Source organism: Tribolium madens, unplaced genomic scaffold (assembly GCF_015345945.1).
Source record: "Tribolium madens isolate multiple individuals breed KSU strain unplaced genomic scaffold, Tmad_KSU_1.1 Scaffold_96;HRSCAF=242;Tcas5.2_LG5, whole genome shotgun sequence".
In the NCBI taxonomy this organism is placed as follows: domain Eukaryota; kingdom Metazoa; phylum Arthropoda; class Insecta; order Coleoptera; family Tenebrionidae; genus Tribolium; species Tribolium madens.
The window spans coordinates 234,237-261,227 of NW_025401068.1; the positions used below are offsets into that span (position 1 = coordinate 234,237).

Genomic DNA, 26,991 nt, shown 5'->3' on the forward strand with positions numbered 1-26,991 from the left:
TAGTAAGCAACTCTTAACTTCTACATTAATTAATAAATTTATTGGTAAATAAAACAATAAATTAATTATTTTGTGAAATGGTGACTTTGGACATCAAAACCATGAATCAGATCAATTTTTAATTTTAAAGAAAGGTTACAAATATTATTTTATTCCTTTCAAAACAAGTCAAATGCGATAAGTGATTACTCATAGTCAAAATTCTTATTAATTTGAGCAAACGATTTATCAATTTTCGTCAACTCTCCATCGACCCATCCCAATGCCGGAAAACCGACAACTGCCGACCATCGGCTCCATCCCATCTGAAACGGTCGAACGTGCCTGCTCGAGAGCCGAGTTTTGTGTCATTACTTCTGAAGCAGATTTTACATTCAATTTCAGTGTTCTCTCTTTACGTTAAGTTGTCAAACAAAATACAAGATAAAATTAAGATAAAATTCCTTGCCGATACTTTATCAGTAACCCAAACGGTCACCCAAACCGTTTGTAAACGTAATATCAATTTATTGGCAATAAAAACATGCCGAATGATTCATGAGTACAGCAAATTCTCAAACGTATAACAGCCCAATAAAAAAACTATAAAAATTCCAGATGTATGCTGTATGAAAACGATATTTTCAATTTTACATCTATTCTAATTCAACGTACCCGACCTGGATCTTCTGCCCAATTGAAACTTTCTTGTCCAGGTCTTTTTCTACATACCCTCTGACAACCTTGCTTGACTCCCATCCACCCAGTTCTTGCAAATCGAAACTATCTCCACCGGCGTTTAACAAGGTAAGTATATGATTCGATAAAGCTTGAAATATAACTCAAATATTAGCGATTTAAACCATCTCGGACGCTGCGCAGGTGACTCGGCTACGCCTCGTCACCTCAATTATTATAAATCGCATAATATTCTCATTATATTAATAGCTATAAATGTAACGTTCTTGCAATTGCAATTTGTCAGTTTGACTACGCAGTTTGTACCTCAAGATCACCCAGAAAAAAAAAACATATCATCAAAATTGCAGTAAAAGCTTGAGAATTAATTACTCGTATGTCATTTGAATGTAAGATCATACTTCTACTGGATTGACGTGTAGGTGCGCATCTTTATTAAATCATTAATCTATTTTCAGTAAGCAAATACTCGTAATACAAGAATAGAATGATCTTCTCTACCATTTTCATAATTATCTTTCAACAATTAACATTTTTTGAAATTCCAGCCCTGCAAAAATTTGGTCGTTTGAACGTAAAGGAGTGACTACTGCAATTTTGAAACTAGATTTTGAAGGTTGTTCGATAGATGTTGTCTTCGTAAACTGCGCAAATGTTCCTAACAAGTCCTTTGTGAAATTCCTACAAAGAGTTATGTCAGAAATACTTTTTTATGCTTGAGTTTCCATTTTCTTTTACCAGTTATTTCAACAATACTCCTCAAATTTAAAAAAACTCAAATACATCTATACTTACTACTTAATTATTTCAATGAATGAGGTATTCTTGATTACTCCAGGTAGTTTATTAAAAAATAAATTAATTTTGTATTCAACGTGAAGCGGTACGAACTTATGCATTAACCCAACAGATGAGTCATTTTTTAATTACTGTAGGTTTCCCTACAAGTCACAACAACGCAATAACGACATAACAGAAGCTGGCCTTAATTTGTATAGCACAGTCGTAAAACTTACATACATATGAATGAAAACATGCAGGGGGTAGGTACCTCTTTTAACAATGTAATTTTAATTTCGCGAGAATGATCCCACGTTGGATCTAGAAAGCAAGAAAGCAAGCGCTTTTGAGTTATGTTGACGTTGCTTCAACTTAACTACACCCTAGAGATTGGCGTTGGCCGTTTCAGTGTGGACCGTTTATTCAATTTATTTTTCAGCAAAACTCAGCCCTGGAGCCGCCATTCTCTGTGGCAAATTAGCACGGTTACAGTGTAATCTATTATGTCTATTGTGGCTACAAGTTGGCATCAAATAGTCCGCATTAACCATGTAAAGTGATAAATTATGCTCTGGGGCGCGCCTCCACATCGGTGCCTTCGACCGCCAAAGTGCACCTATCCCGGTGTTTTTTCGGACCACATTCAAGAATTATAACATCAAAATAGTTTGTCACAATAGCAACACCATCGGCGAATTATATACAAATCTTAAAGATAAAATCAAAAGAACTCGAATCTAAATAAGGTAAAAGATTAACCACCCAAACCAATGTATATTCTTTTAAATAAAAATTGGGTAAATTGTGTAAATAATAAAAAAATGTCAAATGAAATCGGAAATTTTCAGAATGTTTGGGAATCGAGTTTTCAAAATAATTCTAGATAATTGTTGATAATATTTTGTCTCATTATACTGGTGTACAACCCCTTGAGCGAGAAAAATACTGGAAACTAGCAAGTTATGTCACCGACATGACAGGAAATTAATAAATTTCAAAATTACAGTAGACCAGCCATTTTTTGTAAGTTCTGGGCAAATTGGTATTATTTTGGTAACCTAGCAACGGATATAATTTTTCTATCACACCTTGAGATGCCTTTCTTGGATTGGTGGATTTAAGAGTCTAATAACTTTCTTATGCAAGCAAAAATTACTTCTTCAGCAGCACTTTTTGGCGATTTATTGCCGCTGGCACTTGATATTTTTCTCTGAGATGCAAATACTGGCGCACCCTGTATAATAAAATTAAAAAAAATAATAAAAACCACATTCATATTCATTTTTACCTTTTGTTCTTTCATACTATCCCCTGATGGGCAAAAATTTGGAGAATAAACAAAATTACCACTACGTAACGACATCAACTTCAGAGACTGCTGTGCATAGCATTTAGATATTTTTATCGAAAGCGAGCACTTTACAGCGAACTTTGAGTAAACTCAAATGGGTATGTACTTAAAAGAGCGCGTACAGGGCTGCGCCAGAACTCGCGCCCCAGAGAAAAATGTCAAATGCCGGCGGCAATAGGTTGCCAAAAAGTGCAGCCGAAGAAGTAATTTTTGCTTGCATAAGAAAGTTATTCGACTCTTAAATCCACCAATCCCAGAAGGGCACCTCAAGGCGTGATTGAAAAATTATATCGGTTTCTAGGTTACGAAAATAATACCAATTTGGCCAGAATTTAAAAAAATACCTGGTCTACTGTAATTTTGCGTTTGACATTTATCGTGATGTGGGTGACATAACTTGCTAGTTTCCAGTATTTTTCTCGCTGAAGATGTTGTACACGAGTATAATGAGACAGAATCGTTAATTATTATCAACAATTATCAAAAATTATTTTGAAACATTCGGGAAACTCCTGATGAACCGACTTCTCTAAAACTTCTTCACAGGTATTGTTCCTTCTCAACTTTTTCTTCGATCTGATACAGATTAACAAACCGATAAATGAATTTTAGAGCTTGAAAACTAGTGCGTTATCTTTATGAAACAAAGAAGCAAGTGAGAGTGAGACCAGAAAAACATGAAGAAGTACGCAAGTTTCTTTATTTACTTTAATGCAAAATTAACAAAAAAATTTACTTTTTAGAAAGGGAGTCACGTTATGTTGAAATTAGTTGATATTATTGACAAACCACATGATTCCTCGAAAGACCAGCCCACAAATTCACCGAAAAGCGTTGCTGAAATGCCCTCGTAATTAAAACATTAGCAAAAATGCTAACTTTTCGTACTAAATACAAACATTGCAACATTCTTCTGGATTTTTTAATGAAAAAACAGCCAAGGGGTTACAGTAAGCTCATGTGAGTGGAAGAAAACAACAATAAATTGTTGTTGAAATTTTGAGGTTAGAATTTCTACTGGGCAAAAATGCCTAAATACGAGAGTAAAACTACAATTTTGATATTAAAATCAGTAACCTGTTTTATTTAAGCACAATTTCTTATAAAAAGCACATTTTCCTGTTAATTTTGCATTAAAGTAAATAAGGAAACTTGCGTACCTACTTCATGTTTTTCTGGTCTCTCACTCTCACTTGCTTCTTTGTTTCATAAGGATAATACACTAGTTTTCAAGCTCTAAAACTCATTTATCGGTTTGTTAATCTGTATCAGATAGAAGAAAAAGTTGAGAAGGAACAATACCTGTGAAGAAGTTTTAGAGAAGTCACGGTTCATCAGGAATTTCCAGAATGTTTCAATAATTTTTGATAATAATTAACGATTCTGTCTCATTATACTCGTGTACAACCTCTTCAGCGAGAAAAATACTGGAAACTAGCAAGTTATGTCACACACATCACGATAAATGTCAAACGCAAAATTACAGTAGACCAGCTATTTTTTTAAATTCTGGCCAAATTGGTATTATTTTCGTAACTTAGCAACGGATATAATTTTTCAGTCACACCTTGAGGTGCCCTTCTGGGATTGGTGGATTTAAGAGTCTAATAACTTTCTTATGCAAGCAAAAATTACTTCTTCGGCTCCACTTTTTGGCGACCTATTGCCCCCCGGCATTTGACATTTTTCTCTGGGGCGCGAGTTCTGGCGCACCCTGTATGATTAAAGGTTTTTTTTTTAGTTTTAGAAGGTAAAATGGAATACAAAACCATAATTATCCGTATTTTTTTCTTATTTTTATCTAATAGACTTCTAACCAATGTAATTACATCGAAAGTAAAGTACAAAACCTTATTTATACCTATACGTATTTTTTTATATTAAATAGGCATTCTCTTAAAAGTAGTCTTATAAATCAATGTAACAATGAAAGCGATTGGATGATCTTTAAAAGCATTATGACGTCAACAAAAAAAAATTGACAACGCATTCCCTATCATTATAATTACCCTTTTTAAAGCATTTACTCTTCAAAGACGACCTTACTACACTGCGACCGTATTTGAATTTAGGACCGAAGCTTACAATAATTAATTAAGAGCTAAAGTGGACTATCGCTACATACTTGCAAACTATGTCGGTAGCATACAAACCCATGGAAGAAACTCCGTTAATTCAAACAAATTGAACGATTCATCAAAGCATCACTTAATTTAAAAAAAATTGGCCTCCTTTAATAATACACCTTTTAACCTTGTGTCAGAGGCCGATATTATGATTAAGCATAATCAGATAAGATGCTATGAGCAAAGAATTATTTTTAAACTTTACCGACCGTCATCATGCTCTAATGCCATTAGTTACGCTATAAACTTTTGAAGCGAATTATTAAGTAAGATTCTCGAATTTTACTTTCATTTAAGAGAAATCGCAGAATTATCAACCAGAGACCATCCATCAGCTTTCATTGTAACCATAAAAAACGTGTACTATAAAACAATCAATTTCCATTGTCAACAAATACACAATTACACAATACTGACAACAATTCGCACTTGCATAAACTAATTAGGAATAAACTTTAAAAATCGACAGGTAAAAAGGTCTATTTTTTACCTCACTACAAACAAAACTAATAAGTTAGGTTTCGGGTCACATCGAAACTACTATGAACTGTTTAAATTAAAAAAATATTGTAACAAAATTAAAAACAGTAAGATTTATTATTTATTAGAATTGGATTTATACACCTCAATACACATTTTGTTTTCAATACGATAAATTTGCAGATTACTATAATTTCAACAAATCTCATTAAAACACAACAACCTTAAAAACCACGTTAGATTTATCGTAATAAAAGTTAAAATTCACATTCAAAATAATAACAATATAATTATGTATTAATGTTAACAACTAATTTAAATACTTAGTACAAGCGTAGATACGATTTCAATGCAACCTGTGCAAAAGACAAAATAATAAAATCCGATGATAACACTAGTTTACACGATTTATATACCTTAGCCAAAAATTATAATTTCTTATAGATTTTAAGGCACTAAGTTCAAAAAAATATTTAAAAAAGTCCACTACGTCACGTTTAAGAAATAAAAATACAAGAACCGCCAAACAACAAATTAAAAATGATTTGTTTTTCTTTGTTTTTTATACTTTTTTGGATCAGTTTCTCTTATAAGAGTCCAGCAGTAATCCCTTAATATATTTTCATCCCAAAAACCTTTGTGCCGATCTTTAAAAAGCTTCAGATCTTGATGAGAACACGCTCGCCCTTTAATCGTCACTCATGCTGCCAAGTTTTTAGAAAAAAAAGTCCAAATACAAACCAATGAAATGTAATTTAAAACCCATTTAAGACCCATCTGATAATACTTTTGCAATAATTCAGCAACAATTTGAATTTTAAATCGGGAGCATTCGTGCAGAAAACAAGAAAATTATCGTTCGTAACAAAAATCTGTGACGTGATAACAAAATTAACTGTTATTTTTGCTTGATTAAAGATAAATAAACATAAAAATAATAATTTGATTAAAGGTAATAAGGTATATTTATTTGTAAACTAGTGTAATCATGATCAATCATTCAGTACGAATATTACCTCCTACGGTCTGGTCATAAACTTTCTTAAATTACTATTTTTAATTAGTTGGTTCCTGAATTACTCAAAAAAAAGAATTTGTACTATGATTACGTTATTTATTGTTTTCAACGGAGTTGCAAAATAGAAGTATTTAGACCACATATCATAAATAAAGTAAAAATTGACTTAACACTATACGAGTTGCATCAATTTTTATGTAAAGCGAAAAGTATTTATTACATTTATCAAATAATCTGGTTTATGGCTGTTCCGCTAAAAAGCAGAGTTTTTTCTTACAGAACACAAGAAAAATGTAATTGAAACAATAATAGCATACATTAGAGAAAACATTAATTTTTAATAACATACATTTATCATATGTAGTAGAGATTCTTAGTAAATGTTTACTTGAGTTTACGCAAGCAGATGAAAAAAAGGTGCTTATGGTAGGTATCTTCTACTTGTAGTATTTGTGAAACTAGCTTATTTATTTTACTTCTGCATTTTATTATAAGCAAGACGAGCAAAAAAGAGCATGTTCTCATTTGTTCGTGAGTGTCATTTCCACCAAAAAACTCAAAGTATTATTAAAGCCTGAAATATTAGAAATTAACGAAGACATAATTGTAAAAAAAATTAGAAACAATAAAATGTCTTAAGACAACGTAGTCTCTTTTAGATTTCAAAGAAATCTTTTTTACGTAAATTTTGTACACTGCAGTCTCATGACAAGATTTCAAATAAATCTAATTTTCTTTGTAGATATTTTCAAAATTTTTAAAACACGGATTTCGTAGTTTTGTCGTCCCCACGTATCTATAATTATTATATTGTTCGAAAATCAATAGAACGATAAAATTGCTGCTGTTATAGGTATTAGATGCAAAGTTGGAATTCTTATTACTTACTTCATCACAAAACAACGATTTCCTTATTTATTCGAACATTTCAAAAACGTTTCTGCAAATTTGCTTTATAGAAGTTTGTTTGCATCAATTAGAGGGTAAGGCAGTTGAAAAAACACGGTTTTATCAAACAAAACACTCACATAAGAAATCCAGACGAAACGATTTTTGTAGTAGGTACCGGCTCCAGCAAAATCACTAACCACCAAACAAAATTAAGCACGCATTCCAGAACTATTAATCCGGTGTTTTAAGAAAAATTAAAAAACCAAGCCGAGAGCTATCCTTACAGAGATTGGTTAAACAAAAAAAATTCCACAGCAAAATCAGAAATCCCAAGTATGTTTACAAAATTTTAAACTCCCGGCGGTGTCCTGGACGTTCTGCGGACGCACTCGGAAAATATTTTTGGTTCACTGTAAAAAGCAATTAGACACCTTTCAAATTTGTCGTTGTATAGAACAGCACGCTAGATAGCAAATTAAAGACTGTAATTTTATTTATAGTACAATAATTGTAATTTTTATACGTTGTGAACAGTATACAGAGTGTTATGTGTATATGTGCGTCTCTCGAAACTGACACAGATTGGTTCTGAGAAAGCGTCGCGGGCAAGCTAAGCGGTCAGGCGATAGCGAGGGACTGGTTGTCGGTCGCGAGATGAGCGTCGCGTTTTCGCTTTTCTCTTAGGCGCAGGCGTCACTGGGGGAGGACATTGGGGCGCGAGTTGCGCAATTTCCGCAACCCCCCCAGAATATGCTGTGCTCCCATGACTAATTGCGAAAGGTCCGGCTGGAGTTTCGCGCAATTCTACCAAACGCTGCATTAAACTATACTTTTACAGACACGCTATAACCGATGACGTCAGTGAAATAAATATCCCAATTACAACGATGTCTAGTAACCATTTTTATCAATTGCTTAAATATGAAATTTTAATAACCGCATGCCTGTGTTTAAAATTTATAAAAATTTGCTTCTATAGATGATGATAGAAGCCTAGCAATAATTGACTTCAAGTCCAGCTTAAATATACAGGGTGGTACCGTTTTTATCGGTAAAAATTCGGGAATAATTAGAACATGTTAAAATAATGTGGGTTTGTCCTATGAACAATTAATTGTTAAAAACACTTCCTTACCAAACATTTTTCGCCCAATACACGATTGCGCCGAAATCGGTATAAAATACATATAATCTACACTCATTTAGTGTGCTTGCAAAATTTAGAGCGCGTAGCTCTCTACATGAAATATTAAGAAAACAAATTTCAAATTTAAAAATTCAGAAAAAAAATTATATCAGCATTATTAATACAATTATACAGGGTGTATTATAAAAAACGCCCCAAACCATAATACTGTTAAAGACGTTAAAATACTTTTTTGCTCATAGTTGAACAATTTTTCGTTATCAATCGTTTGCTTGTCTTAAATAAAATGAATAAAAATGTTCTATTCTTTCAAATTGCTTAAAATCAAAAGTTAGTGATAAATAATAAATGGTAAGTGAGCTTGTTGAAAGACAATTTAAGTGTAAGTGAGCAGGTAACAACCTGCTCAGTGGCATGTGCCTACTACGATTTTTTAAACATGACAAATTAAAAATGTCAAAAACTCATTTTTTTTCAAATGGCACCCTTTATTTATTATTGTACCAATCAAAAGATCTTTTGACAAGCTTTCCATCAATATAAGGTTTGTATAATCTAGTGTAAAATTCTAAGTTGCTATACTAAATTAACTAAATTTTGAAAAATTTTTCTGTTTTGAACAATAAAAATCGAGTGGGCCTTATGCAAAAAAAATTAGCACAGAAAATAAACAAAAGTATGGAATTTGTATGGAAATTGTATGGAAATTCTTAGCTGCAAGAAAATGTAAAATATTGAGCAAAATTGAGTTAAAGAGAAAATTAGGCAAAATCTAACATATCGCAAAGCAGTATTAACACAATTTAGTAGAAAAATGTAAAAACATTAACAAACAAAAAAAAACAAAACATTAAAGCTATTTTACAATTTTCTTTATAACAGATGCTCAAAAATATTACCATTTTTTTCAATACATGCAGTCTTCGTCTAAAAGATAGTCTAACACGACTTAGCATATCTGCATTTATTAAATTGAATGTATCGCGTATTCTTTGTTTCATATCCTCCGCAGTTGTTGGTCTCAATTTATATACATTTTTATACAATTTTTTAAATGCAACACTTTGCGGCAGTCTTGCATTTGGGTATTTTTATTTGTAAAGTCTTTGAGCCAATAAAATATTACGATCCGCTTCACCAAGACTGTATACCATGTTCCATGAGTTCTTGACGAGTAAAATTCATTTTGGGACTTATAATCTTCACAATAAAATTGATAGATTGTAACAATGACAGAAGCCCACTCGATTTTTATTGTCAAAAACAGAAAAGTTTTTCGAAATTTAGTTAATTTAGGATAGCAACTTAGAATTTTACACTAGACTATACAAACCTTATATTGATGGAAAGCTTGTCAAAAGATCTTTTGATTGGTACAATAATAAATAAAGGGTGCCATATGAAAAAAATTAGTTTTTGACATTTTTAATTTGTCATGTTTAAAAAATCGTAGTAGGCACATGCCACTGAGCAGGTTGTTGAATAAACACTTAAAACATGCGGCAAACATTCAGGAATCAAATAGCGTTACTTACTTTAACTTGTGTGCAAGCATTTAGAAAATACGAATTTTTAGACAGACCCCTGCATTTAAAAAAATCTGGTAAAAAAGCGCCACAAATCAAAATTGATAACAGATAAATGAAAACAACCTCTATAAAAGTTATTTGTAATTTAGCGTAGAATCCAAAAATAAAATCAAACTGAGTAGATTCCATTTAAAAAAGAAAACATAACTTTAGTGTTTTTTAATATTGGGACACCCTGTATATAAACCGCAATATTTTTAAAATGTACATCAAAAACGCAGCTATAATCTAAAAAAAAGAAAAAGTCAATATCTCTTAAAATAAACAAGTTATAGAGCTTTTTCGGACCGTTGGGACAGCCTGTATGTTTTAAAAAAAGAATATCTGTATCTCTATGCTATTATAACTCTGCATCATTTCATTTACAAATTTATGTTTCTGATATCGACAATAAATATGACAATTTGATATCTGCAAGCTCTGTATCTTAGCTCTACCCATAGTAACCAAATGTGAAAATAAACTATATATTATTGCGTAATCAATTAACATTATGATAAGTTGATAACTTTAAATTACTCGTTTTATCACTTAGATATCAGTGTTGTGCGACAGTGTGTAGCGTTTGCAGAGAACAAAATACTTATCTAATACATTAAAGGCATTATGAAAAGGTTTCTGGCATTTTCTAGTAAATCAGAGTTTACAAATAATGGTGGTTGGTTAGTAAGTTCATTTAAATAAAGTAGATTGTGACCGGAATATCCCCGAGAACAGATATTAATTAATTTTTTACACAATAACATACTCATTGGTCATAAAAATGTTGTACCTAAAGTAAATCTTTCAATTTTTATGTTTTTTTAAATGTACGAGTACCTATTACCAACAAAAAAATTAAATTCCATTATTTTAATAATAATCCATAATAATCCATAATAATAATCCATAATCCATAATAATGACGTTAATAATAATCCATCCATAATAATCCATAATTTTAATCAGGTTTGCAATTTGCCACCATTTTGATTCTCTAATAGACATAATTATACGAGTACGTGACGTCACCATGTGCGATGTCTTTATAGTCAAAAGGCCACTAAATAAAATTTTGAATTTAATCTTAAGACATTATTGGACGTTGCAACAATCCTTAAATCGATTAAGTAAAAAAAATGTTAAAAAACGGCATAAAGAAGGCAAATTACAAAAAATAGTAAGTACAAAAAAACTGGTTTCATAAACTTGTTATTTAATATACTACGTATTATTAATCTGCAGTATAAGTTAGTGGTGACTCAATATTGACGATTTAATCCAAGTTAATAGTTCTTTAATAAATAAGTGTATTAATCGCTGATTAATACAAAAGAGTTTATTATAATATTTTTTTCGTTGATAGTACCTTAGTTAAATCAAAAAACTTAATAAATTATAAACTTGAAAGAAATGTCCTATTTGAAAAAATGTCGATGTAATACAGTGCAATAAAAAAGTCTTTCTATCAAGTAGGCGTACTAGTTAAGGATGTATGTCGCTTGGAAGTTTGTATGTCAGCTGGGTGTCAAAAAATATTATATTATTTATTTTATAAAAATTAAAATATTGATCTAAACAAATTGAATTACTGTATGAAACGTCGTAAAACACCCCAAAATGAGATGTAGTTGGAGTTTATTTATACAAATCGTTCACCACGGTTTGTTGTTACAGTTTACAAAAAAATTATTTTGACATTTCTTATTTACCATTGTGACATTTTATCTTCCGCAGACACACGTTTTAAATTTCTAGGCTTGCTTGATAGATAAACTTTTTGATCGCACTGTATTACACACACGATCATCGAATCCAAGAATTGTTTTCATAAATTTTCCGCCAAGAAATATAAACTTTATTCAAGGCTTTAACGTGCACTGTATAAAAATGTTAAAAAGATGTCAGCTATTTTTTTAAAGTTCTGGGCAAATTGGTATTATTTTTTGTAATCTAGCAACGGATATAATTTTCCAATCACACCTTGAGGTGCCCTTCTAGGATTGGTGGATTTAAGAGTCCAATAACTTTTTATGCAAGCAAAAATTACTAAATAATCTTTTACAGCTAGTAGTGAAAAAAATACTTTTCAATAGTTTTTTTCAATGGTTGATGTAATAAATGTAAATATAAATAAAAATATTGATAATATGATACAATCCGATATTATTTGAGAAACTATTGCAAATTACGGGTGTATACAGATCGTTCCGGCTAAACCCCACATTAAAGGTATTGTGAGTTCTAATAATATTTATCTAAAATTTTGTTTATAGCCATAATCGGTGAGGTCCTGCTCAATGAAAATGTTTTCACGATCACGACACACCACAATTTCGTTATTTTAAATAGAAAGCTATGTTTTTTATTGCATTTTTAGATTACTCAAATGACTTTGAGAGAGTTTTTATTAGCCTTCCCTATACCTAAGTTTCAACGTTTTCAAAATGTTTATACTTTTTTGAATTTTTCTTGCATTTGCACCTTTCTATTCAAAAATCGATAACTCTGCCATTTTTATTATTTTCAAATCGTGTTTACGCCTATGATAAAGAAAGGTTAGATCTTCCTTTTGGTAAATTCATAATTGGAAAAATAATTAACAAACACCCAAAATTTAAAGTTACTTCAAATATCCTTTATTCAACTTTTCTAATAAAACGAACAATTTTTTCTTCACTGAATGGGGAGAAATTTAATTCTTCTTCTATTTCTATTAACATTCCCTGTATCTATGTTTAATAGTTTTCAAGTTATAGTGACTTCTTTTAATATTGTGAGAAATTTATTATACTCCGTTAAATTAACTTCTGAGGCTGAGGGGTTACCCAAGAGTAGTACTCGAAAGTACCACCACTCATACAAAAGTTGAGAGAACTGCAAGTTTAAAGAGAGTTAGAATTATGTTGTGTTTGTACTTAGAAGCTCTTATAATAAACCAGATTTAGAGCCATTTCTGCCCATGCCTGCACACCCTCCCTCTATGCTATGCGCTTTGCAATGGGCTGTCAAGCGACACACGAACTTCTATTCATTCTGTAGCAAAATCTTATCATACAGTAGTAGCAGTTATGCCGCTTCATTAAAAAATGATCTCAACTACTGTATTCACTAAAGAACTAAAGTCTAACTCACTCGTGAGTTATTTTTAACTCACTGGTATTAAAAAAATTCTAATTATATCATTATATATATTATAGTGCTTCTTAGATGGAACATTTCGTAGACGTTGAGAAAGGTGTTAATTAATAATTACTTTACTCAATTTTTTTAGAAATAATTAACAGATAACAGATAATTCGAACATGAAAATTTATTATAACTTACATTAAATAAAATAAATTTAAAACGCATTTGAAATAGCAATAAAAAAGTGTTGGATAAAGTTTTGTATGAAACACGTGTGTTATTACAAATAAGTCACTTAAAAAAAGGACCCTCCTCGTCCAACGAGCTCTTTGGGTACACCTTTTCTTGGACGACTTATTTGTAATATAACACACTAGTACCATAAATAACTATTGCACATGTTTATGTATAATTATTACACAAATGACTAAAGCAAATGAACAATGTATGACAGCAAAATCGCTGCCAACACATTGGTGATTTCTTTTGAGAACGAAAGCAATGTCGATTATACTTTTTACAACAGTGATTGTATTTCAAATGGAATGCGTGTTTATTTCTGTTCTTGTTATCTCTCTCAGCTTTTCCTCTATAAATATCGTTATCTCCTTTGCAAAACCATTTTATGGAAAACGCTCTTATCGCCTATCTTAGGTGGGAAGTCCGCCGTTAGTTGTGTCATGTATGTAATATTTTAAAAATATTTTTGCAGCTAATTTTAAAACCAGTGTTTAATACCTTTTAAGAGAAGCGTCATCACTTGGGTGAAGCATCAATATGACATAATAAACCTAATTGAGGCCACCTATTTAATGAGGAAGTTAACAAAGAGCGAAAAAACTGTTCCTTTTGGAGTTAAGTGGCCGTTTCTTATGTGTCGAGCTAGGGAGGAAGAGTGGAAACACTTCATGAACGAACAACACAGGAAAGCTCAGAAGAGTTTTTGTTCTAGTGCAACAAGTAAACTATTGTTGAATATTCCGGCTGCAGACGTGTTCTAAGCCAAAACAATACGTTGGAAAAAGAAGTATTTCCATAAAAATTACGAGCATGGAAAAGAAAGGAGATATTCTGCCAATTGCCTGAATAGTTTTAATTAAAAAAGATTTCGTGGGATTTTATTTAATGTGAAAGAAATTTGCAAGAATAGTCGAAACTTACAAACCATTTTCCTATTAATTAAAAAACCAAATATACACATATGATACCATTATTGTTACTAATAAAAAGCACTCTTTCTTTTTATGCAACTAACTGAAGCACAATACAAAACTTGAGAAACAGAGGAACTTTAAAAAAAATTATCTACAACTGTTAAATTAATAATAATGTTATTATAAGCATAGCCATAGACATATAACTAAAGGCCAGTTGCTTAATTAAATTTAAAGGAGCTTTAAATTAAATGTTGTTTAGAATGTACTAATTACTACGGACTTGTTGAACAAAATTTCACATTCTAAATCAATATTAACTTTAAAGTATTTTTAATTTGATTATGAAACTGACCCTTAGTTCATATTACACTCCGTGAAATATAAGTACATATTCCACGACAATTCATATTCTACGAGAATATAAAGTCATATTCACAAATTCTTCTCTATATGGCCTAATGTTTGAATACAATTTGACATTTGTATTTTTAATTAAGTTGGAACCTCAACTTCTAAACGTCAACTTTGTCAATACCAAAAATCAAAAATATTTAATAGGAGTAAAACACACCTACTCTCCACTCCATACACAAGCACTTTTATACAAGTTACATTATTTCTTCATTTTGTGGCTTTAACAATGCTATTTTCGGAAATAAATAGAGTCAAAGTGCAAAATTTAAACTCTCATAACTTCGAAATTTTTATAGATAGTATTTTTTTAACATTTTTTCCATGTTCCTAGTATCTTACCTCACATGGCATTTTTCTCTGGGGCGCGAGTTCTGAAGCACCCTGTATAAATACCAAAATAAAATTTTTTGACCTTTAAATAGCATTAATTCCCCTTTGACAATTAAACTGCATTATGTCCAAGACATATTTGTGTTTTTTTGTAAAATGCCAAGTACTCCAGCTTTAAATTAGTGTACAATTTGTACATATTTTTTTACATTTATTGGCACTGGAATAAAACATTAAAATTATTTCTTAAAAGAAGGACAGTTTTTGCTCTCTCCTGCAAAAATGCAAATTTGGACAAACTGTTTTTTTAAAGTCTGCTCCTCAATTATTATCTAAGATCGGTAAGTCCTTAACGTTCGAGATGCTTATGACATTTTTTGTGTACCTAATTGATTTTTGTTAGTTTTTTTAATAAAACATCTAAAGAATGTTTTGGCCTTCTAGAACGTTCTTAAATGCTTACCGACTTAGCAACAATAAACAAAATACTTACCGACGAGTTTGAAATAGCAGCCAGTAAATATAACTTACTGTCTTGGAAACAGACATAGTAAACAATCGAATAGACTAATCGCACAAAAAAAATTTTTGATTATCAAATTGGTCTACTAAAACACGGAATCTTAAGTAACTTTGAATTTGTCAAAGAGTTGGGAAATAATTTTAAAGAGTAAGAAATTTTTTTATTTGCATAATTATGTACTTAGATGATACTGTATTTGTTATATCTACACATTCAGGTGTAATCAGTTACCAATAAATGTATATACACACATTTTGTTTTATTTAATATTTGAATTTGTGATGTTGTTTTTTATTTTTGATTTTTTTTTTTATTTAAATTATAAAATGTTCGAGTTTTCTTCGTTTACCATTTCTGTAATGTATAAAAAAAATTTCACGGTGCTAGTCCGACTAATCTGACTACCTGGCACTGAAACTCTACTCGGTAATCTCCCCGGACTCTATTCGGCCATCTTTAATAGAGATTATAAAAAGTGGGACTCTACTCGGCATTCCCCGGTTTGGAGAGTCAATTTACCCAAAAGAAACCAAATTAGAGTTAAAAAAATAAAATTGATTCTGTAGACAAAAAACCTCGAGCGTAATTAGATGAGATAATTTAATAAATAATAACTGTCGTCAAATTAATGACACTCACTCACTGTGTTTTTCGAAATCGTTTGTTCTACATTGGCTTCGATATTTTCTTGATTCGATGTGACAAAACACATGGAATGCACCATTTTACACGTAAATTACAAATAATCAGTTTTTAAAATTGTCTATTTGTTATCATAACAACAAACAATAATCAACTTCGAAAAAGTCTGCTGTAGATGTTTGCACACGTTTTATCGTGATGCAAAGTTAGGGGTAACTTTATCCATTGTCATAGTGACAAATTATCATCTATCATATTAACAAGTAGATAAATGAATTAATCAAAGACATGCAAAATATGTATTTGTCAAAGCACTCTTGAGTTTATTTTTTTATGAACACATGTTATAAGTATCGAGCGATCAAGATAATTTGTAATCGAGTCACCTTTGCATCCGACAACGTATGTCTAACTGCACGTGAAACGTCAAATAAAATGACAAGTCAAAAGGTAAAACGGCAAAATAGGCTGGAATTAGTCGCCGACGTATAATAATACGAGTAGGACCGCTATTTTTTGAAGGTAAATTATAAATTTAGTTATTATAATCATCATCTTTTTGATCATGCCATTTCACTTTTCGACTTGTTATTTTACTTGACATTTTACAGACATACGTTTTCGAATCCAAGGTTGACTCGATTACAAATTATCTTGATCGCTCGATATTAATAGCTACATTTCTCAGCTTGGCTAATAAAGTAATAAATATCTATATGAAACTATGTGGTAGCAATAATTGTTACTGATTTACTAGATAGGTACAAGTATAGTACGAAATACGTTTATTTAAAAAATAATTAGACAATTCATCATTTAATTTAATAATCTTCTTGTCTTACTCGATTTAATAAGAAACAGAGAACATTATTAACTTTTCATTTGTTTAATTTGTATTTTAATAGTATATTAAAGTACAAGTTGCAGAAGGTATCTATTCAAGCACAAATTTGAAATTCCGAAACGAGCCGCGAAGCGGCGAGTTGAGGAACAAATGAGTGCTTGAAGAACCTTCTGCAACAAGTGCTTTATACTATTTTTTCTATTTCGCCGCTTTATATCATTTTATAAATTAAAAAACGAATATTAAATTTTTTTCTAGAGAATTTTGCGACGGTTGGCGACATTTATGATGTGTGGCATAATATTCGGCGGCTGTAAAAAATTAAAAATTATTCTTATTTTCAATTTGAAAATGAATTGTGAAGAAAATCCGTCACTAAAATTGAATTACCGCCAACGACTTATTCCAGCACGCAAATGACGTCATTTGGGAGCTGGAATAGACTTATTCTAACACCGAAATAGAAAAAATCTATTCTTACGCATGGCCACAAATGGACCTTAAAAATAAGTGAATATATCTCATTTACTGTAAGAAATACCACCACATAACCCGCCTAGCAAAATTTCCGTCTAAAGCAGATTCAGGAAAGAATTATTTAACCAAGTAATTACAGAATACACCAATGTTCTACAGCTGTATGTTTCATTTACACGAGAATTCTATGACATTTTCCCATGATATTATAATTTTTCATTCAATTGCTATCAGGTTATTAAAATCACCCTCTGCACAATTAATTCAATTTCCTTTATTTTTCCCCTATTCTATGACGATCATCCCTTATTTAAAAGAAAGCTATTCTATTTTATGAGGATAGGTGCATCTTGAGAAGACTGAGCAAAAAGCTGCGACCATTGTCCAAAAGATGAAACAGCTGACCGGTGTGCTGGTTAACGCTTCCCAGAAACTGGTCTCGCAGACTCCCAACCGGTTAAGATGCGGATTACCACCAACTTCACTCTCTGCACAGTCTCGATATACAAAAAGAGGAATAGTAAATTAATGCGGCGAAGACGGTTAAAATTCGCTAAGGAAAAAAAACATGGAATTTTTATTTAAGGCGACTTTTACAACCGAAGGATAAATTTGTTCTTAGAATAGTTTTTGGCATATACCAATGTTACATTATAAAACTGTAAAATGCTTTAACAATAATTTGCAACAAGCTGTATAGAACGCCGCTTAATTTGTCAAAAAAAAAAACATATTTTATCCGCAAACGTCACAAAAAGTGACCACTTTTATGACTAAATGACACAGGTAAAAGTTTTACTTTTCAGACATGGAGTAAAAACACTGTTTTTACGCCTAGGCGTTTTCACTTTTACTTGACATTTACTTTTGCATTTATCACTGTTGCCTCTTTCGCTTTTTCAGCATTTTCTGGAGAGGTACAAGGTAGATTATCAGCATTCGACATTTTGCACTATAAACTACACCATTTATTCACMAGTTAAATCAATCAGTACTTTCGAAATCTCAACACAAATTCCGAAACTGACGCGTGACGTTTGTTATGATTTTATTACAAAGCGTCCTGATTATTGAGGTGATTTACTTAATTATTGGTGTGTTGCTCTTTTCTCTCCATCTGAATCGTTTGCGGATAAAATAGTATATGTTATTTGGAGTAAAAGTGAGTTTATGTGGCTCAGCTGAATCCATTTGCCTGACTCCGTTCGGCAAAATGAACGTTCAGCTTCGCCACATAAACAATCACTTTTACTCCTAATAACATAATCTATTATATTCTTCGACACTGTCAAAATTTACGGTTTTTCTCCCGTGTAAGGAAGTTTTGACAACTTTTTGGCATTTCTCAATACGAAACGTCAGATTATTTTTAACAGATTTAAAGCACGTTTAAATCTTATTGACTCTAATTCGAAGAATAAAATGAGTGTTAAAATAGCTGAAAACAACACCATTTTCATAGCAACGCACCAACACTATTATGATTTTGGAAAATTATTGAAATCACAGATTTAAAATTCGTATTTGATGCCTATCCTTTTCACAACAAAATTGGAAAAAAATCTTGCATGAAACACGATGCAAAATGGCTGTTTTATGCACACGACTTGTTGGTTACACTCGTGGTCCAAACTTCACGTCTAGTGAAAAACACGCTCATTTTGCAACTTGTTGCACAAATAGCTATTGTATGTCATATATCAATTGCTAATTTTCTATCAAAACTAAATAATTCTTTTCAAGATTTTCAGGTAAATTTAAAGCGACAATGAGATAACTTTCATGCCTTCCCGACACGAAGTCCTAAATCCTTTTCTAGGAAACATAACTTAGTCTTATGCATTACGATGTAATCCTTTCTGGTGAAGTTGTCGCAGCTGAAACCGTCGCGACGGCAGCTCTACAGACGCCAAATACAAGATTTATAGGTGCAGATATTCTTTAATGGTACCAGCACTATTGCTTAATTTTAAACTATAAAACTTGTGCTGTCTTCAACATTTCTTCCAAAACTAATATTGTATCCAAAATTTTACTAAATTCAGAAATTGTTATAAGGACATTTATCAAAATTATGTAAAAATGCTGAATGTGTATTCAAATCACGGTAAATACTCAGTTGTCGTGTTTCGGGCTAAAAGGCGAACAAACAACTATTTAAATAAAATAGCATTGCAGCGCATTCTTGCCGCTATTTTTGGATTTTAAGGTTGGTATTTTTGTAATTTTAAGGTTGGCTATCCTGCATATTACCGCCCAAAAGAAGTAATATTATTACTCCTCTTGAGATTTAATGATGTGTTTCAAAACCTTTAAAAGGTTAGTAATCGGCATATTACATGAGTGATTGTAAATAAATAATTAATAAACTCCCAAAACTTAAGGTTACGTTTGAAAAATAAAACTTCCCAATTTTTCCGTCACTAAATGGAAAAAAATTTAACTCTGCATCAATCTCTATCAACATTCCCTATACCTCAGTTCAATGATTTCCAAGTTACCTTGCCTTTTTTTACAATCAAAGAAATCCATTACTGTCCAAGGTAGGATTCGTATAGTTTGCCATGAAAATATTTCTCAGTGAATAAACGTCACTCAAAGGCACTCAAGCCTAAAAGTACCTATATAACAACAATCTAAATATTAACTTTATACGTCGATTATTAAAAAAATCTTAATGTCACACGACCGATAAACGCATTATGGCATTATCACCAGTATGGGAAAAATCACAAGGGTTGACCGGTGCGTCATCTGACGTTTCTCCTTACCACGTTTACATTGCGATGACAAAACGTCAATTTTTTTGACGTTAGGTTTAATATCTACGAGTTAGAAGTTGTTTATTGATGAAAGTGTTGCTTTGTACGATTCTTTGCAAAGGCATTTAAAATTTAATGTAATAGATTGGAAATGACGTTCTACATGCAGTGTATTCATTACATCATTATGTTTTCCAATGTTTTTGGATGTTATATCTAAAATTCGGAATTTTTAGTGTACATCAGTATAAAACCGATTTTCTAAAGAACATTGGGTATGTTAAGAAGAAAACGGATGCAAAATCGATATTTCATAAATAGGAATCATCATAGACATAAGAAGCGTGGACAAGTAATTTCTTACATTGAGTTTTTTTCAAGAGTTTAAAACTATAGACCATCTTATGCATTCTTCCAGGTAAGAAGTTGAAATTCAAGACGCCCACAAAACAAAGTTACATCTTACATCCTTCGAAAACATACTATAAACGTTAAGAAGCTTTTATTCTGATCTTATGAAAATCAGAAAGTTACTTATCTGAGAGTCATAATAATGCGTCGATTTCAGTTTGTACTGTTAATTACCTTATTAAATAATAGCCTTCTTAAACAACGGTCATATTTACCTCAAATATCTCAAATAATCACAATTTTATTTACAGAGTGTGGTTTGTGCCATAGCAGACACAATATATAAAGTACTAAAACAGCATTTGAATGTTTTTTTTTATAAGAAATTCCCCATTTTTTGAAGAAAAAATTAAAGGATGAGGGGGGGGGGGTAATTTTTATCGGTGACCCATCATTATTTCAATTTTTTACACTAACACAAGTGCATTTAGGTATGCCTGATTTCATGGAAGGAAAAGAAACCAGTGAGACGCAGAACAAAAGCAAGAAATCAACCAATAAACGAAAAATACTTGCAAATTATACCAAAAAGACTTTCAACGATGAGAATAATGTTACTGTCAATATCAAATTGACAAATTCACTCGAACATGACATTTAAGTGGTGTAGTTGAAGTACATATGTAAATTAATGTTCAAGGCTACCATCCTTAGAGACCCTTTAATTGTTTCAATTTACATTGTGCTAGAATTTTTTATTTCACTTTTAAGTTGGTAATGAAAAAATGAAATTGATGACGCACCGGTCTACCCTCCTGATTTTTACTATATTACAGTAGTGTGTACACGGCTTAACAAGGTTTGTTTTGTAAAATAAGATATTATATCAGGAATATGGAAAAAATGTTTAAATAATCCTATCTATCAAAAAAAATTGACATTTATTTTTCGAAATTTCGAAATAGTAACTAAATATGTTTAACGTTATTTGTGGCTTAAATTGGCAAAATTTTTAGATTTACTGAATAATTATGAAAAACCAGATAAAGATCATCGGTAACATTAAGTATACCGGGTGTCCTAAGCAAGCTGGGATATAGGAAATTAACATGGTAAATTAATTTTTATTTTTTTTCCAGCTGCAGGAGTAACAAAAATTTGATTGCCATTATTGCCAACAGATATAATTAGTTTCTTAGTAACGCTAACCCAACAAATTCAAATTTAGATTTTTCGAGGGCCTTTTCGCCCAAATAAAGTTAATTGGAGAATCGATAAAAATATCGATAAGATAGCCCTTCTCGAACACTACAAGCTCCATCAATCAGATTTTGATTTCTGTTACTCCTGCAGCCGGAAAAAAATAAAAACTAATTTCCCATGTTAATTTCCTATAACCAAGAGGAGGACACCCACTAAAAACATAATCAAAGGCCACATATCAGAAATAAATGTCAAAAATTTTTGACAGATAAATTTTTTTAATATTATTTTCATGTTCTGGTATCTTATCTTACTTGGCATTTTTCTCTAGGACGCAAATCCCGAACTGCAGTACAACTGTAGTATACAGGGTGCGCCAGAACTTGCGTCCCAGAGAAAAATGCTATATAAGGTAAAATAAAAAATGTTAAAAAAATTTTATCTATAAAAATTTCGAAGTTATAAGAGTTTAAATTTTGCACTTTGGCTCTATTTACTTCTGTTGGAAAAATAATTTTCTAAGTTTTTTTGCTACAGGCTATTAAAAGAGGAAACAAAGAAGATGTATCCTAAATTGTAACTCTGTTCAATGTTATTTGTAGCTTTTATTGGCAAAATTTGTGTACCTTGACTACACAATTGTAAAGAAAAACATATACAAGATCATCAGTATCATTAAGAGACATAAAAAAATATCAAATGTCTAAAAATAAATGTCAAAATTTTTTGACAGATAGAATTTATTAAACATTTTTTCCTTGTTCCTGGTATCTTATCTAACTTGAAATTTTTCTCTGAGGCACGAGTTCTGGCGCACCTGTATGAGTTACAATTCAGGATACAGCTTCTTTGATTCGGCTTCTAATAGCATGCAGCAAAAAAATATATATTTTTCCAACCAAAGTAAATAGAATCAAGTGCAAAATTTAAACCCACATAATTTCTTGTGAACAAAAGTTACATGTGAATGATTTTTCTCAAAAAGAAACATATTGCTGCTGGTTTTTGAACACATATTGAACAATGAATTCTTGAAAAAACATTTTTTACAGATGAAACCAATTTTCATCTAGGTGGCTATGTCAATTCTCAGAATATGAGGATGTGGAGTTCACAAAACTCACTCTTCTTTATTGAGATTCTACAGTACCACCAAAAAATCGGTGTATGGGCTGCCATCAGTCAACATAGGATAATAGGTCCATATTTTTTTGAAGGTAAAAATATTGCAATTATTTAAGAGTATTATAACGCAAACATAAATAATTATTTATGTTTTAAACATACTTATTACCTTCATACGTATTTACTGGCCTATAAAAAGTTAGAAATTAGCATATTGTTCTAAATGTAAATATAAAAATTAGACTATTATTAAAGTAAAAGTAAATATGTATTTAAAAAATTGCATCATCCAAAAATCGAATTCCGAAAATTTTCATTTTATAATTTTCAACTAATGTTATGTCTGTCCCCAATCACGGCCACGTTGACATTTATAAAAATAAAACTTAAAATACAGCCGAAATTAAATCTTCCAACACGCAACAGTAATTTCGTAGGAGCTTTAGTTATGTTTATAGGTTCCTAACCTATTTTTAGGAAGCAACGCTAATACACGTTGTGGGCGACTTTAACAAATTATTCTCTACTATTTTCAACACAAAGTATTTTTTAACAATTTCATGATGCATATCACATTCGGTAGCATATGATTAAAATGTTCGAAATGAATGTGAGAGTAACAGTAAAAAAACAATCTTTATTAAACATCTCAAAACATAATAAAACAGACATGAAAAATTTCACCAAGTACATACGACTGCCGATTTTGAATAAAAAGCATGGAACTAAGCGTTTTTTTCGTAAACTAACCACTTTACGAAAAAAATAATTAGTGTAGCGTAAAGTACAATTAAAATGTGACCATTAACATTTTTCGAAATTTCTTTTAAATTTCGAGTTTGGAGTTTTTTTTTTTTTTTAAATGGCAACCCACCTTGATAATTTTTTTAATCAAAGATTATGATCTAAAAATGACCTCTAATTAAATAAAATTGTTTCATGCATGAAATGACCCCTTCGGTTAAGTTCGAAAAATCTTCGTGAGTGCAAGTTTAACAATTTATTTAAAAAAAAGTACTGGCTAAAAAACAATTTTTTCTAAACTTGTTTAAAAATTTTAATTAACGTTTATCATGTTGACAGAATGCTCGATGTTCCTTGATACTTTTTACATGTGATGTTAAAATGATGTGGGTGAAATTTGTTAAATTTGGAGTCAAAACCCACTTAAACTTTGATCAGTTTATTACATAAGAAATCCGCAAACTATAGTTTCTGATGAAAACCCATCATCAGTGCCATTAGAATTTTTTTTAAACAACTAAGAGAAATCACATCATTAGTTGACAACAAATTTAAAACATACTAAGATAAAAAAAATAAAAAAAAATTGTCCAGTGAAGCTGGAACAACAGTGGCGAGGTATACGGTGGTATTTAATGATTTCAATCATTTTCATATTAAAAATGCGGTCCAAAATGAATAAAACAATAAAGCACAGACTACAGCGAATTTTTGTAAATTCACGGAAAAATAGCGGACGAACTCACTGTCTCTGACTGTATACAGGGCTGTCCAACGAGTAATAATGAGCCTGAAATTTTTTTGAAGCAACCAACATTACATTTCATAGATAACGTAGATATTAAAATATTTTGTTTTAATTATTTAAACATAGTAATCGTATTTTTATTTTTGACAAAATTCTCTCAGTCAAAGTGACTTCTCTAGTTTTAGAAAGTCCGTCTGTTTGGATATTGCGCTGGATAGAAACGTGCAGTCTGCGAAGCGTTTTTCAAACATTCTTCATAAATGAGAATCTTGTTGGTCTTTTCGGCAAAATTTTAGTAATTCTCACGAAATTTTCAAAGGTTTGACTTTTTATAAATCAATGTTGAAATGTGCTGTTTAGTCACTAGGTATGTTTAATTTATTAAAACTAAATATTTTAATATCCACGTTATCTTTGAAATGCAGTGTTGGTTGCTTCCAAAAAATTTTCAGGCTCATTATTACTCATAGGACAGCCTGTATATTCCTAACTTGCAATAAAGTAGGTACTGCGGTGAGATAAAAAATTGAGGCTTTATGCTGAGTGAAGGAATACCAATTTTATAATTCTCAATAAAAAATTCCAAGAATGAAATATGAATGCTCCTAATGACATTAGCAAATACCGTATTAAGTGAATGTTAATGAAGAAGTTTTTCCAGTCGAAGAAAAATCTTCTTGAATCTTTTAGTTCTCTTCTACTTCTAGGTATTGGCCTCACCTGCTAGGGCTATGTAGCCAAATGGTGAATTTCACCTCAGACAATTAATAATAATCAAATATAGGTATAACTCAAAAAGGACTTTAGTAGATCAGATTATCGAGAATGTTATTGGGCATATTCGGTGGTTACCGGCGTAACGCCAGACATCTGTTTATTAATAATAATTAAAAATCACCTGACTTAAGAATAGGTTATATTAACAAATGCAATATTATTTGAATTACAATGGAGCGGTTCCCTTTCACCAAAAAAAAAAAAACTACTTTATAACAGTCCTAACACGTTGTAGAAATGAAAAAGCAAATTATAAATTAGATGTAGATAAAATGTTAAAGTTTGATTAAGCAATGTTTGTATTTATGCGAGCCGATAAAAATCATGTATAGAAAGAAGGGTGGATTATCGAATTATGAGAATAAAAGTAATTAAGAGCTAAAATAGCAAACGTATAATACATAAGCCTTCGAAATTATCATTTGGCGTGTTCTTTGTCTGGAAATTTTGCATAACCTATAAACGGCCCCAAATCAGTCCTTGATTTCATTGTGCGCCGACGCCGAAACTATGACATCGTCCCCCGTAATATCGAATGCAGAGTTTATTAGTTTACGGCCGAATGAATAATGCACCGTCTAGGTCGTAAATGAAAAACCGGCTGTAAACCCTTGCGAAACGTCAAAGAATAAATAAATGGGCGTGACGTATCGAGCGGGGTGCTTAACCTCGTGCCCTTCTCTAACCTAGTCATAACCCGGAATCGGGTACGGAATTGTTACCTTTAAAAGCGTTAAGGATTCCAGTGGCTTCACAAGGATTCGGGTACGGCACGACGACAGTTATTTCACACAGCACACAGTTAGCAGGACACATAAACAAATAAAATTTTAAACTAAAGTGTACTAAGCAAGCAAACGTCGGACCGCCGTGAAAGCAAGCAGCTGACAGAAAGTGCGATTTACACACATTCCAGGTTCGGTCGATTCCGGAATTGTTCGCGTGTGGGTGTCAGGCAGAGAAAGAACAAGTGCCTACAGCGCGTAATTCAAACGTTCTGAATTATTGATTAAGCTTCCATTTCAAAAACTTACTAATTGTTTAAAGAGGAGTGCATTGGGATTGTTTAAGCTGGCAGCTTAAAGTGTCCAGTTTTGTTGGCCTGTTTTAATTACGTATTATGTACTTACTATCGCCACAAAACAGAGTATATGCCTTTCACGTACACAACCTGCAATAGAATAGATAAACAAGTGGGTTCTATTCTACACTTCGTCATACAATTTTTCTATTGTCCCTAAACAGGGTCGAACCGGCCGCCAATGATAAAAGAACATATCCTTTGGGGTCAAAAATCTCCTAAGCTTAACTTAAGATTAAACTTCAGCAAATTAATCTGACCGAAAGTCACGATCATTTTCACTTTTATAGATACAGCTACATTCAAAAAAAATGGGAAATGTCAACAAAATATAGAGGTTTTTTTCAATTTTTTCATGGTGTGTGTTTTATTAAAAATGGGTTACAATATTTTGATGGCATGTCAGTTAAAAAATAAATAGGTTATATTTGAACAAATTATATTTTCAAATTTAGTAACAGACTAAACAACTTAATACACTATATTTCTCTGGATAGTAGAATTCTCAAGGTCACAATTTACGAGTGTACTCAACTTTTATGCACAACGAAGTAACCTTGACAAATACACTGATCACTTTTGACAGCATTTTGACATTTATTGACAATCCACGAACAGCTGGTGTTTTAATTAGTAAATCTTGAG

At 31.4% G+C, this 26,991-nt stretch overlaps 1 protein-coding gene across 3 annotated transcripts in view; it reads right to left on the reverse strand.

The window, feature by feature from the left end:
* Positions 1 to 26,158, reverse strand: part of LOC123012934 (protein muscleblind-like) — a 108,859-nt gene extending 82,701 nt beyond the window's left edge. For 2 of the 3 annotated variants that reach the window (XM_044411178.1, XM_044411175.1), the window contains exon 1: positions 25,988 to 26,158. The gene's annotated coding sequence lies outside the window, so the exon portion shown is untranslated. Of the gene's footprint in view, positions 1 to 7,461; positions 7,944 to 25,987 lie in introns of those variants that run through there. The other variant, XM_044411177.1, reaches the window with a different exon arrangement.
* Positions 26,159 to 26,991: the final 833 nt, after the last annotated feature.